A 19837-nucleotide genomic window follows, 5' to 3' on the forward strand; every position below is an offset into this window, starting at 1 on the left:
TATTTAAACTATAATTCCACCGTGTAGAGAAAATGTACCTTGCTCATTTGATTTGTAACTCCTTTAATCTTCTTCATGAGCCCCATTGACTTGGTAACAAAAGGAACAAAGCAAAGTAAAACAAAACACCTTAGACCATCTTGGCTTGAAGTAATAATTTTGACATTTCTTTAGGTATTACTCAGTGTGTTCTTTCTCTTCTCTATTTCAATATGGCATCTGGGTCTATGGGGCAAACAGGGATTAAGTGACCTCATGGCTTTGAAAGGAAAGAGCTCTAAAAGCCATGTAATATCCTATGTCTCCTTTCATCCCTACAGCCATGATCCTGAATTCTCGGTCACAGCTGGCATCGCTGGCATGCACAACTGCCATTGGCAGGTAGTATCACCTGCGGTCTAATCTCTTGCAGCTTGGATTGTGGCTGGTGGCCCTCCCTCTCACGTGGCCTCACTCTGCTCCTGCTGATTTGAAAGGCCTGGGATTCCCATTCATCTGCCACAACATCAAAACAGTCTTACTCAGAAATAGAGCTCCCCAAACTCTCAGTTTCCTCATTGTTGAGTTGACACCACTGGAGCACCAAAAGCAAACCCAAAACACTAAAGCATTAGATAAGCCCATCTCTTCCACCGCAGGACACCACCATGATTACTTTGAGGAAGCTGTCCCACAGGTAACGTGGGAAGTGATTGCCTTCCAGAATCCCAGAAGGGGTACAACAGAATCTTCATGCTATTGAATACTCCAAGTTACCTAGATGTTCCTAAAGCTACCCACTGCCCTTCAAATTTGGTCTTGAGGCTGTGGTAGGAGATAAGAGGAAGAACAAAGTAAGTATCTAGTATCTCCTTTCCTCCACCTCTGCCTCTCTCCTTTCTCCCAAGGTCCTTCAGGCCAGAAAGGGTAGGGCTTTCCATCACTTCACCTGCATTGGATCATCTTTCCACCATTTCTAGTCAAGCCCTGGGACTTGGCTAGGTAAGATGGAAAAGGTATTTCTTTTCCCTGCAAGGAATTCTATGATCTGACCCAAACAGGTTAGTTCTTGAAATTCTGAAGGCATTTAGAAAATCTTTCTCATCCAAGCCCAGGTTTCAAAACTACTATTTTCTCACAGGACAAAAGATTTCATGGCTGAGCCTCAGAGGTGGAAAGCTACAACGAATATGATTTAAGAAGGAAATTAAAACATATCAGTTTAATGTTTTTGCAAATAGTACCACCACTACACTATAGAGACTACAAAGTATAATTATACACTTGATCTTAGCCAAAAGGCCAAGAAGCGATACAAAATACAATTATAAAAGTTAAGGGATGTGGGGAGATCTGAGAGATGGAGATGCAGAAGCTTGGAGCAAAATTGAGTCTGCTATTGGTAGAACACTAAAATGAAACACACAGACATTTCACTAGAGCCATTTAGGTTAGAGAAGACTCTCCAGTTACCATCTCCCTGAGGCCTCCTTTTGTTCGTTTAGCTTTTCCTGAGTCCCTATGCTTGTGTACAAATTTTTATTTACTTTATTTTTTTTAGTATTTTATTTATTTTTGAGAGAGAGATAGAGATAGCATGAGCAGGGCAGGGTCAGAGAGAGAGAGATACAGAATCCGAAGCAGGCTCCAGGCTCTGAACTAGCTGTCAGCACGGAGCCCGATGCGGGGCTCAAACCCACGAACCATGAGATCATGACCTGAGCTGAAGTCGGACGCTCAACTGACTGAGCCACCCAGGCACGCCTTTATTTACTTTAACTTGAGGGCATTTCTGTTCCTTAAAGCCAAAATATGTGAATGAACAAGAACTCTCAATTAAGGCTTTCATATTTCACAATATGTACGCTGAGCAGGTGAGCATCACCAAGTCTCACTTCCTGCTTCCTGTAAAGGTCTTTCTAATCCATTCCTCTACCCAGTTCCAGATCCCCACCGTCACACCCCCAGATCACTGACCTGTCCCTCTAGCTGGCCAGCCTGACTCGGGCCCTCTGTTCTCTGTTATCCTGCAATATTTGCCCCCTTAGTCATCCTGAAACTCCACCTTCACCACAGCCACTGCTGTTCAGAGATGTCAGGCTTCTTCCTCCTCTTTGTCATATGCAGGTGGTTTTGCCCCAGTCCACTTGTTGGGGTCTCTGCCCTTGTAAACTAAGCCAAATGCTTTCTTTGCTCACCGTTTCTCCAGCCTAGTCTGGCCCATGAATAGGAACACCGCTGTCTGTGCCTTCTCTCATGGTTTTTTGTTTGTTTGTTTGTTTGTTTGTTTTTTGTGTTTTTTTTGCATTTCCTGAACAGATTTTTGCCCTTCTCCACCGATCATTTAAATCCAACCCATTTTTTTCCAAGCCCACCGAAGTAGTTCAAAGTAACTTATTTTCTGTTTCTCTGAACTGTCAGTTACACTGTCATGCCACACTACTTTAGAGCTTAGTTATATTCCATCTTTGAATAATGGATAATACCAATAGCTAATATTTATTGAGTGCCTTATATGGGGAAAGTGTTTCCCATGGATAGTTCATTTGAGATGCACACCATCCATGTGAGGTGGGCACTAAATATGCATGTCTGAAGATGATGAAACAGAATCTACCGTGTAATTTGGAAGCTCGTCTAAGGTTATACAGCTGGCAAGTTCATGTGGGCGGGGTTTGTGCAGAGAAATTGGACCTCCGAGGACATCCTTTCAGTTGGTATGGCTTATTACCCCCAGAGAATTGTTCCCTTCGACTTCAACTGTCTTCATCTATCTCCACAACTACACTATAAACATCTGTATGTTTGAAGAAGTCACAGAAGGTCGTGACTTTGTGCTCACTGTCCGCCTACGCAGGCACATAATAGACCTTGAATGACACTTCTTATCTCCCCCCTAACTGTCCTTTCCTGCTGAGTCATCATTTTTCAGATACAGAGCAACTTTACCTTCACATTCAAGGTTTACTCAGACTCTGCTGAGGTTAGGCATTTCTTCTCTCTTCCCATGAAAGTTCTGTGAGCCCCTAAACAACTAAGGTGTCAACCACCAAAGGTAAGAAGTAGCTGATGCCCTCTTGGAGGTTCCATTCCTCTCTGCCCATCTTCCAGGACTGACTTCTGATGTCCCAGGATCTTGGCCACCACTTGACACCCTCTTGCAATGCCACAGTTGCACAACGCTCCTAAATCCACCTTCCAGATACCTGTCTCAGAGGATTTTATAAACGAGACTGTGGCCTGTGGGAGGCAATTTCAGGCCAATTGCCCTGCAGCTGGGCCTTTTGAACAATGTTTAAAGGAGACCCCAAAGATCTTGCATTAGAATGTTCAGCAGCCCTGTGATTTATTTGGAAAGAAACCAGCTGCCCCAGCAAGAGTGGAGAAATGTGTGGTTTGCTAACAGATTTTAAACATTAGGGCTTAGGACTTCAAAGGGAGTTTTCCCAAGGGGATTTTTCTTCCCTCTCCTAAATGAGAAGCTACAAGCATTTAGGACTGCCTTAAGATGTAGTGAAGTGAGGCTTTGAGGCTGTCAATATTTGGCTTGGGTCTTTGTAGATGGTGTGTGGGAGCTTCACAGACCTAGGCCTGGCAGGAGAAATCTTGGCAGTAGCCACTTAGTGGTAAGAGGACTTAGCGGAGGTGGGGCTAGGGGGTGCAACTCACTCATTTCCTCCCAGCAAGCAGTATGTGTCTCCCTTCTTCTGACAGCATAGCATTCTCTCCAGAGCCTCTGCCTCTCAACTCCCCCTGCTTCTCTCTCTCTCTCTCTGTCTCCTTCTTCTACCCACACACTGTCCCCCTTGAGAGGAAGAAAAAAATGAAGCACATTCAAAGGATCTCCCCAGTCCTGTGGGTTGCAAGCTTCTTGTCATACCAAGGTCAGAGTGCAGCCTGGGAACAACACAGTCACCCATGACGTGATAAGATCATTTCAAGATGCTCTTAAAAGGCTTGTTGTTTAAGTCTTTGCCCACAGCTGTCTGTTTAGGAAATGTAACAAAAGCACCACGAAATCCTGTTTGATCTCCGCCATATTCACTGCTTAGCCACAGGATATAAGAGTGGAGTTTTGTTCAAGGTGGGGAAGGGTGTCTTTTGTGATTGCCACAAATATCACATGCTACTCCTTCCAGACAGGGATGTGATAAATTGGAGGCTCTCGGGAAAGATGGGGCCATGCTTCCCTGGCCTGCTCATATCTCTAATCATCCAGTTGTCTTGCTTGCAGGGGACCAGGAAGAAATCTTGCTCCACAGGCCTCTATTAGGCAGGCAGCCGGGAAGGGGAGTTCACTCCTTCCCTGCAGGTGGGGGACTCAATACTACACCTGGCCCTCCTGTGCCTGCTTCAAAATGGTCTTGGACCTGATCTCTTACCTGCAGAGATAAAAGTGAGGCAACATCACTTGACCCCCAACTCACTGAAGCATTGGGGATGAACTCTGCTTTAAGAAAATGTGATTCCTGGAAATCCAGATTTGTGAAAAGTAATATTAAGTCAGGGATTAAGTGTTTCGTTTTACTTGAGAAACATCAAAGGATGCCTTAAAACAGTATCTCTCATGTGAGGGCATTCGAAATATAATCTGATTCGTAAGAATTTGATTGCAAATCAAATTCTTGGGAAATGGATCCTATACAGGTTTAATGGGAACAAGGAGACTCATTAACTACATCTATGCAGTGCCAAGATTTGGTGAGGAAGCTAAAGTTCTCAGGACAGAAAGAGATTCACTAATTAACTGACCACTTTTACAATTAGTTCTCATTTAATCATAACTTCCCATTATGTTGGTGTCTATTCTCACATATGGTATGAAGATCTTTGTTGGACCCTCCCTGTGGTCAATAAAACAATGTAAATCAAATGCAAATTGATTGCAACAAGCTGAAATTGCATATCCTGCAAAAGATGTGGGCTTTCATCTGACTTGGATGAGGGACAATTTGAGCTTCAAAAGAGACAGCTTTAAATATCAGAGAATTAAAAGAGACCCTTGGGAGAATGAGTGAAGTCTGTTAATATTTTGGCAAAAAATGACCCTTTCAATAAGTGTGTAGCAAAAATCAAATGTGAAGAAAAGGAAGCCTTAGCATTTTGTCAGTCAAGGTAAGCCAAAAAAAGAAAAAAAAAGCAAACAAAAACACTTGATTCATTTTGTGATTCCAAAAATTAGCAAATAATTACAGTTATAAGATTCTGGAAAATAGAAGATGCATTTATTTTTATTTTTAACAATACAAATCAACCAACACTTAAAAATACCATTTATGGTAAAAATTTTGGTTCTTAAATGATTTCTCCTTTAATTTTTTAAAAATCTCAGTTATCTTTAAGAAATGAGTCCCACGCATGGTTCCTTATCATCTCATGTATATTATTCGATTTAATATTCAGTGATTCTATCTTCTAGACTGAGTAGCTGTCAACACCATTTTACAAGGAAGAAAATTGAGGCCCTGAAAGGGTGATTTGAACAGCAGCATGAAGTTCATAAACATTAGCTTCAATTAGGTAGGCAATGCAAGTATTCTTATTTTAGTGGCTGTTGGCCACATGGCTAGTAATATTAGGCATATTTGAACCCAAACCTTTAAAATCCCAGGTCAGGGATTTCTTTACAGATAAAAATAGCAAATTGTGGCATACCCAACATTTTGAGTACTTACTGTCTACCAGGGACTATCCTAAGTGTCTTATTTCCTCTAATCTAATCTTTACAATATTCTATGAGATGAATACTGTGCTTTATCCCTAATTTACAAAAGAGCTCAGAGAGGTTAACTAAATTGTCCAATGTCCCACAGCTGGTAAATGACATTTCGGCTAGGATTAGAATCTTCACATTTATCTGTCTTGGTGCTCTTAATTGACACAGTACAGTGCCCCTTTTCAGGAATAGATTTTTTCCAGAGTGAAGCTCAGGATCTTTGCCTTTAACAGGTATAGGACAACCATGCATTGTATAAAACATGTTTTCAGAGGGAAATTGCCTGGAACTCTCCTCAGCTGGTTTATTGGAAGGACAAGGTGATAGAATGAGGCACGGGATAGTTAAATTTTACAAAGTTGTTCAAGAGCAGGGATGGCAAACAGACTTCCTCCATAGAAGATGGCCATGTTCCTTCATCGGTTGGCAATCCCATTTAATGAGTAGAGGCTGCTAGAACGCAGCCAAAGTCTTAATCTGGGCTCCGTGGCAAAGAGTGGCATGAGTGGAAAGGGTAAGCCTGGAAGGGGAATTGGCCCACACATGGACCATGTGCTTCCTGTTTACCCAAAGGGAGTGTGCCAAGGTATGGCACTGTAAGAGTCAATGGGCTTGTAAGGATTATATTCCTTAATGTTTCATACCACAGTGAGTACACAGGCTGCCTGAGGTGGCAGGTGAGGATAGGAGGCGAACATAAAACGTGTCCATACACCAAATTCAAGAAAGACTGACTACTCTTTGATCGTAGTAACAAGTAACTACCAGATTCAGATGTAAACTCTTCCCAATCAATTAATGACTACTCTGAAACGGTAAGCAAGCTTCTGAAAGCCAGCCAATCAGCAGCAGCCAACTTTAGTAACTGCTTTCCATGACCACTCCCGCTTCTGAGAGGCCCCCAATCTCTGAGCGCCTAGCTTCCCCAAGCCTCATATAAGAGCAATCATCTGCTCTCTTCAGAACGATGGTGTTTGCAAAAACACCGTTGGTTTTTTGCTTAGCAAATAATGCGTTCTCCTCTTTATTTCATTTATTGAGTGTAGCCTCTTCCCTGTACAGAGAAAAACCAGAGGAGAAAACACATGAAAAAAAGGCCTTGCTTCATATTTTTGAAAGATGGAAAAGAAACTTCTATCCAACATACATAATGAAAACACAAAAATCCCTAGAAACACACACACACACACACACACACACATTCTACTTTTGCCTTTAAAATGTGAAAGGGAAACCTCTAGGGTATTTAGGAAACCAGGTTCTGTTGCAATCCCCATGGCAAGGAAGGATAATCACTGTTAGATTAAAGTATATGTTTAATTCATTTAAGATTGAGTTAAATTGGCACTTGAGTGGTGAATACAGCAGGCTATATTCTTCTTCGGTGACCTGTTGGCCAGAAGTTCCTCAGTGATTAAACACTAAGCAAATACGTACATAGGTAAGATAAAAATAGCACTCAGATGTTGAAAATCTAAACTTACCCAGCACATTTAAGCCTAGTGCAGTGAAGTATCTAGTATCTGTTTTTATTAATGGATTTCTATTTCTGGCTTCTTCATCCTTTCCTGCTTTGGTAATGCTAGATGTATGTACAAAAATCTACATATTTATTCAGAAATTGGTACTTACCTACTGATGAGTTGATACAAACAATATAACTAGGTCCATTATAATGTTAAGTGAGTTTTGAACAAATAGAATTAGAAATCCAATTATCTTTCTATAGAAAGCCTTTGTGTGGAGTCATTGTTAAATAAAAGAGGGAAGTCAGTGGAAAAGTGAGGACAGCAATTTTTCCTGCCTGCAAAAGGACACTGGATAATTTTATCCTGAACATACATTAATTTGTTCACAATAGTCTCGACCCTGTGGTCAGCCCATAGAGATACAAAGATCTGTTCTGGCTACTGGAAGCTTCCCTTTGGAAGTAGAGCCACGAGTCAGGAGCATATGACTTGGGTAAGAAATCAAAGAACAAACACAGATCCTTGCACTGGTCCAATGGCTTAGAACTGCGGGAAAGAAGGCACTGCGCCCCTCCCCTACCACCTCAGTCTAGGGCCTTCAGTGCTTACCAGAAGGGGCAGAAAACAAATCCCATTGGGGTGGTTCTAATTTGGCCTTTGATCAGTCTTAGATCAGTGGCCCTCAAGCTTTAATAGGCACACAAATTGCCTTGTTATCTGGTTAAAAATGCAGGTTCTGATTCATAAATTTGGAGTGAGATGTGAGATTCAAAATTTCCAGAAAGGCTGCAGGTGATGCCTGTTATTGGTCCATGGACTTTGAGTAGCAAGAATATAAGTTAGCCTAAGCCTTACTTGGGACACAGGGTCTTCCACTTGACTTCCACAGCAATAGCCATTAAAATTTTAGCCAGGAGGGAGCTTAAAGTACCTCTGGTCTTTGAAAATTACTAGCTGCGTGACGTTGGGCAAGTTACTTATGGTCTGCCTTGTTTCTCCTAAAAGGTTAGTTATAAGAATAAATGAAATAAGGCTTACTACAGTGCCTGATATTCAGTATTTGCTTTGTAAAGACTAACTAAAACCATCTGTCTTCATTCCTTCATTTTGCAGATGTAAAGACAAGTCGTTCTGACATGAAGAAGCTTGCTTAATGTGACAAAGCTTGCTAGTGTCAGAGATGGAGTGAGAACACTATCTCCTGACTTCTAGGCAAAAGCCCTTTCTGCTGTTTAGTTAGAGCCCAACGATAATTGAGAAAGCTGGCCCCAGCATGCACTCAGCCCACTTTCCTTCCCCGGCCTCAGACACCCACAGAACAACTGTGGCTTAACCCACATGCCCAAATATTTTTGCTACAGCCAGTCCTGACAGCTCAAGTCTTCTGCCATTAATTATGAAGATTACCCAGATAATTGATTTAATTGGGAACAGAGAGTATCTCAGTGCAACCAGCCAAAATGGATTAGATCGCATTAGTGCAGTGTGCAGAACCCTGAAGCTCTGAAGGGGAGGCATTTCCTCCCTGGGGAAAATTGTGGATGCCCCATGGGACCTATGGTGTAGTTTTGCTGACCTGTTCCCCAGGGATACAGTTAAACCTTGTCCTAGTGTTAGATACACACAGCTCTCTCTTTATCCCTATTGTCTTTATAAAAACCTTCAATAGAGTTTTTAATGCTCACACTTGACAGCGATGCCTTTGGGGAGGTCAGAAAGCAGAGAGTAAAAAATTCTCTCCCAATGTGGTTTTGCATTAGCCACAAGCTGTTCCAATTCAATGGTATGAGGTAGTACAAACTCCTTTTTCTGCAGTAAAGGGAACGAGATGACTTCTTTCTATTGCAGTGCTGAGATATGAATAACTGAACTGGAAAAAATATTAGCTGTCTGTCTAGTGTTGCTGCATAATACAAAAAAAATCATTCCAGCATCTGCCTGGTGAAAAGTTATAAACAACTAGCAAATATATGCTACAAAGTACCATTACTTTGGTTGTCCTCATTATTGGTGCAATCCAAATGGGGTTATCCATCTAGTTCTTTGAAATCAACTATTTGTGTATCCACTTATCCTAAAGACACAAACTTTTTAACAAATTAGCTTCACATTACTTTAGACTCTGTGGGATAGTTTTTCTGTATCTAAATGTATTGAAGCCATGTTGAAAATCTGGTATGAAGAAAGCTCTGGGGAGGGAAGCCACCTGAACAAATACAGAAAGCTTGTATTATTGATCAAATACTGAAAGATGTGTTCCTGACATCTTCAAATTTGAGACACTAAAAATAAGATGAATCTGAAAATTGGTGATGGGATATAAAACCTTTCTCTTTTGGATGACAGTTGACATTCTAATCAGAGCTGAGATGGAAAAATAATGAAACACAAACACTTCTATCCACTGGGGATACATTATTGGATGTCTTAGTTTCAAAGGCCCCATGGATCTGCCACCACAAATCAAACCTATCTAAGATGTTACCTTACATGCTTTGGTAACATTTGTGATTTGACAGGGCCAGATAGTTTGTCATTCCTATTATGGGTTGCATGGTATCCCCCAACACCCACAAAAATATATATCTATATATGTGACAGCCCTAACCTGCAGTACCTCAGAATGTGACCCTATTTGGAAACAGGGCTATTGTAGTTATAAGTCATTAAGATGAGGTCATTCTGGAGTAGGGTGAGCCTCTAATCCAATATTCCTGGTGCCTTTATAAGGAGACAGCCATGTGAGGACAGACAGAGAACACCGATGTGAGGATGGAGGTGAGGATTGGAGGGAGATTTCTACAGTTTAAGGAATCCCGGGGATTGCAGGCCATTTAATCTCTGGATGGCACTAGAAGCCAGGAGAAAGGCAGTGGACAGATTGTCTCTCAAGGCCCTCAGAAGGGCCTTGCTAACACCTTGATTTGGAACTTCTAGCCTGCAGAACTGTAAGAGAATAAATTTATATTGCTTTAAGCCATGTAGTTCATAGCACTTTAATAGCTCTAGGAAATTAATACATCCCCCTTACAACGATGGTTACATTCCCATCCTCTATCAGGTGAGACTCTGGTTGGCTGTCTTAGGTGAGAATGAATCTGAGATTTTAGGAAATAATTGAACTTGAAGATAGGAAACTTTTCCAACCCAGTGTGTGCTTGGGACTGACCAGTGTTTTGCTGAAGATGTGTCACTTTTTTTTTTTTTTTAAAGAACATAGAGATGACCTTGGGTCTCCTTGACTGTCTGGGACCTGTCAGTATGAAGCAAAACACATCTAGAAATGTGAAACTTTGCACTGCTTTCAACTGATCACCATACTTGACTTCATTCAATGAATATTTATCTTCTGCCCACAGGGACAGGAAACTGATGTGTTGAGTACTTGGAAGTAACGGGTCTTATCTTCATTTGCCTTTCCATAAACATTTATATTCACAGCATCAGTGTTGCAATCTATAGTTGATTGATTTTGAAGTTGTGTCTTTCTCTGAGACTTATACCAGCTTGTGAACAGATAGGAGCTAGCAAAATTTCTGCTCAGGGTCTTTACATAAACAGGTATCACTGGTTACAGTTTATGATGGAAAGTGGCTTTCAACTTGCATGGCATACAGTAGGCCAACACTAATGGACTGAGTAATGAATGCGAAGGTGGAGAGCTTTGTACTAAGATCAACTGTAAGACTGTCCCCTGGACTCAGCAGCAACACATAATGTGTCTGCTTAGCTCCTGGGGCTATAGCAGTGGTGAATGGCCTTTGCCACCCCCTCCCTTTCAGGTTCAAGTGGAAAGACTTTAGGTTCGACTTGGAAAAAAATTGTAAAACACAAAATATAACTTTAATAAGAGAATGTGTGACACTATGAATCTTGGAGAATAGCTTAAGAAACTCAGCAAGCACTTTTCCTACCCATTTTCTGATAATGATGTATCTAATATCTTAGAATAAAGAAGCAAAGCTATTATTTGCCTTTTTAAAATGGTCACTTTTGGGGGGTCGGAGGAGTAGAGGGGAAGAGAGAGAGAGAATCTTAGGCAGGCTCCATGCCCTGTGCAGAGCCCAACTCAGGGTTCAATCTCACAGCCCTGAGATCATGACCTGAGACAAAATCAAGAGTTGGACGATTAACCAACTGAACCACCCCTAAAATGGTCACTTTTACTTTTCAAATTGTGAGCCTTGTCTCTTTCAAGCTCCATGTTCAGGATCCTTTTCCTAATGCCCAAGTGGTTCACATGTCCAAGGGCAGCAACGGCATGTCCAAGGGCTCAGAAACTATAAGCCAACAATTTGATACAATCCTTGGCCCTCAGAACTCATTACTCTAAATTTAATGAGAAAATTAACTTCCTAGACATCCCTGTCCAAGTAGCTTATAATGATAATAGCTGAGTATCAGAGGCAAACCAATTTCAGTACCTGTATATTTGAACAACTGCATCCTGTATAAAATAAGAATATCTCTGGATCAGTCTATCTTTTCCCTGGGAAACTTCATGCTGGTTTTTATATAGTGCTACACAGTTTGGTTGATCAAATATCATCAATCTATGGATTCTGTTCCTTCCTTTAGCTGTAAGAAACCGAGAACAACCACATAGTGATGTCCATGTGCACTCATCAGCCAGGGTAGGTCACAATCCCATCCCTGTGGTAGCTGGGTACGATGCCTGATGGAAACTCTATCAAGATCCTAGAAACTGGGGGAAAAGCTCCTCCAAATGGAACCAGCACAGTAAGGACAAGCTACTAGTTGATCAACGATGAATTCCAGAGTCCATTTTACGATACGGATTCCCTTAAACTCAGACACCCAGACGCCCCACGTTACATCTCTGTATCCTCTATAGTTTCTGGCACTGTCTTTGAAAACAGCAGTCTTTCAATAAATGCTGATCAAACAAAGAGGATGTAGAGACGTCAACACTCTTCTCCAGGAGAGCTGGCTGGCTCAGTCAGCGGAGCATGGGACTCTTGGTCTCAGGGTTGTGAGTTCGAGCCCCACGTGGGGTGTGGAGATCACTTAAAAATAGAATCTATAAGTTTAAAAAAAAGGAAGAAAGAAAAAGACTCTTCTCTACACCTCTGCCTGATCTTTACTGGAATCTGGCCTGATGCCAAGCTAGAAACAGGGTCCCAACCCAAGCTATAGTGGCGCTAGAGCTTCTGGTTTGCACAATTTCATGTGGTGGAGGGTCACCTTAGTGTCAAATGGAGTCCACTAGGCTGGACTGACAGGGTCTGGGTTCTTCACAGTTACCTCAGCTAAGGGCTCATGCAGGTTGAATGAGAAACCTGAGGCTGGTTTGAACAGGCTGCCTCTAGATAAGGCCAGAAGGAATTGGGCCCAGAGGCAGTGAAAAAGACAGAACGAACTGCTGTCTGGAGCCTTGTGACCTCTGTCTAGTCAATCATTGTCCATTGCTCAGCCTGGGCTTTATAGGACAGATTTCCTAGAATCCTCAGACACCTAACACATCTCAGTTCTTCTCCGTGAGGAAAAGGACTTCTATTTCCCCGCCTTGCCCTCCTCTTTGGGAACTCTGCTCCATAAGGTCCTTCTGTCAGTCACATCCCCCTGTGCGGGCCTTGAAAGCTAAGCTGGTTTGGAAAAGAGCACACTTGATTGTCAAGCCAGACTCCCCGCACACCTTAGAACTTACTGACACCTGCTGGACGGTTTCCCTCTCTCTGGAAAGCATTTGAGCAGGTTTTTGCTCTATGAGTGATGGTCCCAGGACATTGGTTTCTGGACTGGGATAGGAATGGAGAACTTTCCACGCCCTACTGAGTGCTGCATTTGCTCAGTGAAAACGTGCCACCTTCCCACAGAAAACATACTGACAATCTCCAGCCAACTTCAAAGACAAGACCTTTATGATAAAAAGGAACACAAGAATACCAGACAAAGCAGTCAAGATTGGAAGGGTAGAATTGGTAATTCTGGTCAGACTCTGGGCTCCTATGTGTCTTCCTGCTGGAGAAACTGAACATAAGATAGGGCTTCAGGAGCACCCATTTTAAATAATTTTTTAATGTTTTATTGTTTATTTTTGAGAGACAGAGAGACAGCGTGAGCAGGGGAGGGTCATAAAGGGGAAGATACAGAGTCTGAAAGAGGCTCCAGGCTCTGAGCTGGCTGTCAGCACAGAGCCCGACATGGGGCTCGAACCCATGAACCATGAGATCATGACCTGAGCCGAAGTCGGACGCTTAACTGACTGAGCCACCCAGGCACCTCACTAACTCTTACCATTTCCGGGGAAATGCACTCCTCTTACCAGGGAGGAATGACTCAGTGGACTATCGTATCCAGTGACTGCATCTTTAAAGAGAAACTAAGGGTGAGATTTACACTGAAATACAGGGAATGGATCCTAATGGTAGCATTTAAACCTCAGAGTAGCCTAATGTGGACGCTACTGAGGGGCTTCTGGGGCCATTCAGTGAGAACATGTGGGACAGTTATCTGTAAGCAGCTCCCATACAGAGCAAAGTGGTTATTGCTGTCATCTTGGCCAAGCACTCATACTGGATGGAGACCGACTGCTGCACTGCCCACTCTCCAGCTTCTCCTTCTCTCGGGAAACCAGAGAAGCACTGGCTAGCTGGGTGGCTACCTACAGACAGACTGGAAGGCTCCTTCTGGAACAACCACCCTTCAGCACTCTGTCTGGACCACCCCTCCCATCATGGGTAGCGGGTCACAGGAGCAGCCCTGAGTCGCCTCTGATCTTCCCACCCAAGGAGTTGAGCTAAATGCAGGAAGAGGGAGGACAGGCAAGTATGTGCCTCCACGGAAGTGGAGGGGCCAAGAGGAGGCCTGAAGCCAGTGCTGAGGAGAGAGGGCCTCCCTGGGAGTGGGCTGCACCCCCCCCACACACACACACTACAGGAACACAGCCTACCCATGCCAACCTCAGAAACCACATGCCTTCATTGCAGGCAGGAAACACCAGCCTCAAAGACTCCCCACCTTTGGGGCTCCCTCCCATCTCCAAAATGCTTCAGGCCAGAATTTAGGGAGAGCTCTGAAATTTGAGTTCTAATAGCTGGGTGTTGCCTACACTTGCTGTTCTAAATGACCCCTGGCCTCCCGGGGGTAATTATACAGTGGGCTTTGAGGGTTAGGGGTGGGTAGGCTAATACTGGCAAATGCCAAAAGGATGTACTATTTCCCTTAAAAGCCTGTTAGGGCTAGAGACTCCACTGATGAAAGAGGTCAGGAAAATGCCATGATATTACTTACTTTCTACCCTAACATTTGGCCTCTCTGAGGTGCTGCACAAGGAAGCCAACACTGCCTGTCAAGTATAAAAGACATTGCTATTTAGCAACTCAGGTACCCATGGAGAATGCACTCCAACAACCTACAGTCCCAGGATTTCCAGAATCTGGCCTTTACAGCTACCCCCAATCTCTGAGTCCTCCCTACACAGACCCTCCTCTCTATTCCTGGTGTCCACATTGTTCTAGCATAGCCCTTTGTTTACAGTGTTCCCTGTGGCCCCAGCTGCACCCCTAGAATCTCCCCAATGATTTATCTGAGTCTCAGCACATTTCAACACCCTAATGAAGCCCTCTGCATCCCCCTAATGAAGCCCTCTGCATCTGCCAATTCCCTGCCCTCTCACAGCTCTCAGAATCTCCCCTAGTCTGCAGCATGCACCTCTTACATTGTTACTTATATTTTTATTTAGTCATCCTTTCTTCTGGAAGACAGTAGGTGCTGCCAGTAGGTGCTGACAAGGTGGGCACCTTGTCATACATCTATTTGCATCCCCAGTTTAAACTCAGAGCCTTTCACTGCAAGTCACCCGGGAGGCATCCCGGACATGGCATCCCTGAAAGATGCTTACCCCGTCTCTCCGTATACATTTCTCATGACTTTGTGACTTCATCCCAGCCCATTTCAATACTGACTAGCCCCAAGTTTTATTAAGTCATTCTTTTTACAAAGCCAAAATAAGCAATAACTGGATTGCCTCTTTTTTTTAAAAAAAAAAAGTTCATTGATTTATTTTGAGAGAGAGACAGAGAGAGCCAGTTGGAGAGGTGGAGCAGACAGAAAGGGAGAATCCCAAGCAGGTTCCATGATGCCAGCACAGAGCCTGACGTGGGGTTCAGACCCACACACCGTGAGCCAGTGACCTGAGCCGAAACTAAGTCAGACCCTCAAAGACTAAGCCACCCAGGTGCCCCATGTACCACTTCTGCATTTGGACAGCCAGCAGCTCTCAATTTTTAACTTGGGATTTGCTTCTCCAGACTATAGACCCTCTGTTCTTTTGCCTGTTCTTCATTTATCATAGTTTCCAGATCCTGTACCATCCCCATCTCCTGGGGACTTTCTGGTTTCCAATATCCCTCATGAAATGTGCTGCCCAGAACTAAATGTAATATTCAGCTATTGAAGATGTGAAATCTTAGCCCAAACATAGGGAAGGAGGCACTTGAGGGAGGTCTTTTTATGTTAATTGTGATGATGAACACAACTGGATTCCAATGGTCTTTGCTTAAAACAAGAAAGAAATACTTTTTAAAGAAAACAAGCAAGGATTTTTACTCAACCAAGGGATTCCAGTTTTAAAGAAAACCAGAAGTGTAGGATTTAGAACCACCTGGATAGCAACAGACATGGAATCCATTTTTTTCACTTTTATCTCACAGCCTTTTGATGGCATAGTTGTGGTTTGTGTGAGTTCTATGAAGAAATTCATGTGCGTGGTTATCTGGTAATGTGTTACCAACCAACAAGGGAACCAGAGCAAGTTAGAAACTGAAGGGCATCAAAGCTGCAAGCCTCTCAAACCACCACTGGCCGATTCTCCAAGTGGAGAATCCTGGAAGCGCTCCAACACCCCGGCTCCCCATCTCTACACTCATCACCCACACATAAGCCAGCTCCTAGCTCCCCAGACTCTCTGAAGTTCCTTTAAAGAGCCAAATCAAGAGAATGAAGTCATCAAGTTTAAGAGGAAGGCCATCAGGATCACATGATTTCCTTTTCCCTAAGCTAACTCAGTGTAGCAAGTAATACCTTGCTTCAGGGTTTGGGAGCCTAGACTATTTTCTCTGGTTCTTAAGGGCCTTTTATGTATCTGTATAGGTTTAAGTAAGTGAATTCTCCTCCCTGACCTTCAGTGTACTTCTACTCCAAAATCTGTAAAACTAAGTCCACAGCTAATGAAGAAAAGAAGCCTAATTTCTTTTCATCACAGAAGCTTCTGATTTCTTGTTTCTTTTTACTTCTGAGGTATTCATTTTCTGTACCATTAATGGTAACATTTCTCTGCCATTTTGCTTCTATTTTCATAGAGAAAGAAATACATCTGGAAGGAAACTCCTCTAACCCCATCAGAGAGTTTGAGGGATTTGTCCGATGTTGTAGAGCTTTTTAGCCCAAGAGTGCATCTTATCCAGCTCTGACTAGACTCTCACTCAGCTCCCAGGAGGCCAGAAGAGACCAGCCTGACACATTCTTCTTTCCAAATCCATACAGTGGCTGGTCTTTGGTCAATGTATCAGAGAATACCACACTGTTAGGGCTTGGGTCCGTGACTGAGGCTTCTTAGAGCATGTGATGGAAAGGAACTGCCCCTGAGTCATTCACTGTAGACTTTGTTTCCAGAAACCCTGCTGTTCATCAATGAATCGTTAGTACCTGCTGATATTCATCACCCCTTACCCCATGCATGGTGGCATTTTGAAAGACAGCAGCTGGACTTATGACAAAAAAAGACATAGCTCACAGGCTCAGTGTTTTTGCTCTATCACCTGGAGTCCTGATTAATTTTCTTCCCAGGCAGGAAGTCAGGAGGACCCCCTTACTCACCCAGCCTGAATTCCAGGAGTCTGTTGCTACAAACCTACACAGGACAGAAACCCACACGGTGATTACAACATATGCCTGGATATAAGCTGACCCCGAATACAAGGTGATTCCCCATAAGAAGAGCCAAGGGAAAGTTCTTCGCTAATTTGAACACATAAACTTTGGGGAATATGAATAACATATTCAAGTTTCTAATAAATACTTAATTTATTAATTAAATTATATATTGATATTAAAAGTCAGGTATTACATAAAATAATGCTTAATTTAACATTTTTTCCCACTTTACATTCAGTCTCCACACACATTTTTCATCTTCATGACAATGGCCAATTTTTTTTTTTGGTTTGGTTTGCTGAGTCATCCAGAGCACATGTCTTCACACTTCAGTTGTTTGACCTAGAGTACTTTTAAAAATCAGGCATGATGATGTTCATGAAAAATTTCTTCCAAACCATAAGCTTTCCTAACAATAGGAATTTCCATTCATCCTAAAGGTTAACAGCACAACCACTTACCTTTTTTCGCTTTTGTAGCTGTGTGCAAAATCCTACAACAAAAATAATGAGAGACTGTGCCCAGGAATAATTGTGAAATCTGTGTCAAATTTCTATCCCTCCTTTTTAAATCTGATTTCCATTAGTTGACCTCTACAAAAATGCAAAACTGGGAGTGGCTGAATTGTTTCAGGATGTCTTTCTTAAAGAGCATTTTGTAGTTCACAAAAAAAGGAACTTGACCTGGAATACCAGTAACTTCATGAGAACCTGAGTAACATTGAGAATTATTTCTGCATCTTCTGTCTTTCTGTGAAGTAACTTTGAGGGACAAAACCTTGCCTTATAGGCAAGGAAGTCCAGTGTATATCTATTTCCTTGGAGCGATTATTAGTTGTGCCTCCTTTTTTTTTTCTCAAAAGTATCCCAGTTTGGACAGTAAATTACATAGTTACTCCACTTCTAACAAGGAGCATACTATAAATTGTCATACTGCTGGACTTGCCAGGGCATTCAGCATATTGGCCATTCAGCAAGTTTCCTGTGAGACTAATACCCACACGGCTGCTAGACAGAACTCAAAGGCACAGTAGTTGAAAATTAAAGCAATGCAGCTAATTATCTAAAGTGATATTACGATGTCTAAGATTCTGGTAATTTGACTGCCAGTCAACACAGCATCTGCTTCCAAAGGAAATTATTTTTTTAAATAAATCTTTAAAAGAAATCTAATTACAAGAAACTCTCTCAATTAAGAAGAGCTGCTTTGATCTGAGAACAGTGGCTTTAGTTTATTATTAGTTTAATGTTTCTAAATATTTGGAGGGAAGTTGTCTTTATTAATTTTATGATTTAACCATCCATACTTGCAAAGACCTCTCAGCTAAGGCACAATTCACTTCCAGCTGACCATCCTGCAGGTGAGTGAGCTGTGTGTAATGAATGGTGTAGGTGCAGATAGAATGGATGCCCCAAGCTCTAGGTCCTTGAGACTCCCAGCAGACATGCAAGAGGGCTTCCCTCACTTTTTGTGGGTCGGGCTGACTGCCTGCACAATGCTGATGCTTATGTGGAGACTGAAGAGCACACATCTGTGTAAATTCACTCATCAGAAAACCACGTTGAGTACCAATTCGCCTCATGGTGCATCAGAAACTTCATCATCTGACATAAAATCTGCCATGCAAGGAAAAACCCCATCAAACAGAAACTCAAAAATTTGCTTCTGAGTGCTAACTTCTTCGATGTTTCTCCATTCCTGCCTCTCAGAGTTGATTGCCTGAGTGTAAGTAAATCAGCCCACGTCCAAGACACATGTGCCCCAGAGTTAAGGCATTTATCACACTGGATGTGGGATATGGTTTTCATCTAGAAGGTCATTAAATAAAACTGCTTACCCTTAAATCACCTACGATATTTTACATTAGTCATGGCCCAAGGTCTCATGACAGTTGGCAAGATGTGAGCTCTTTCTGTGTGTCCAGCTTTGGGCAGCCCATCTCCCTAAACCCATGGAATGCAGTGGAAAAAAGAGACTTGTTAAGGGGAATGTCTCTTAGGTACTCCCTGTCCTCAGCTACATATGCATCTCGCTCCAGCGCCTAGCAGCACTGGGAAGGTTCTCATGGGACTCTGTCCTGCAGACACAATGGCTCCACAGAGAACACCATCCTCTCTGCCAAAGCTCTCATCTGATTTTCCCTGCACCGAGTGGGGCTGAACAGAATAACCAAAGGATGGCTGTCCCTTAGCACAACCAGGACCTCAAAGCCTTTGCCCCAGCCCCATGCCGTGAAGAAAAAAGAGAAAAGAAACATCTTAGACATCTCTCCTGCACTCTCTGAATTTCTAAGAAAATGGCCCCTTCAGCCTTTCTTCCTGAGAAGAGTTTTCCTCCTCTAACCATTTTCCTGTCCTGACCAAGAGCACGACGGGAGAAACCGAGAAAGTGGAAGGGAGGAAGGCCCACTTTCCGAGGCCCGTTCTATTTCCTCACCACCTTTTTCGTCCTGGCGGCCCTTTGTGCTTCCTTCAACGATATCTTCTTACCTTCCAGGGCTGCTGCTTCCAGAGGAAGCTGAATTGAGAGGGTAGAATGTGAAGTCAACTTTGCCCACTGCCCTCGAAAAGAGAGAATTGATTTTTATCCCTCCGCACCCTCCTCCTCCTGACCTTTCTAGACACGTTGTTCCTACATTCAAAGGTGTCAGGGTCGTCCTCAATGTGGGGCTGTGGCCGAGGGCTGCTCCCTCTGCTGAGACGTGGATACATATGGCCCAAAGCCCACTGGGTGACCGACAACCTTGTCCCCTGCACTCTCCACGGGCCTGAGGCCC

General features: G+C 43.0%; 1 pseudogene; it reads right to left on the bottom strand.

Moving 5' to 3' along the window:
* Positions 1-1124: 1124 nt before the first annotated feature.
* Positions 1125-1293, bottom strand: LOC120235326 (annotated as a pseudogene).
* Positions 1294-19837: the final 18544 nt, after the last annotated feature.

Source organism: Hyaena hyaena, unplaced genomic scaffold, assembly GCF_003009895.1.
Source record: "Hyaena hyaena isolate Hyena2069 unplaced genomic scaffold, ASM300989v1 scaffold_126, whole genome shotgun sequence".
Taxonomy (NCBI): Eukaryota; Metazoa; Chordata; class Mammalia; order Carnivora; family Hyaenidae; genus Hyaena; species Hyaena hyaena.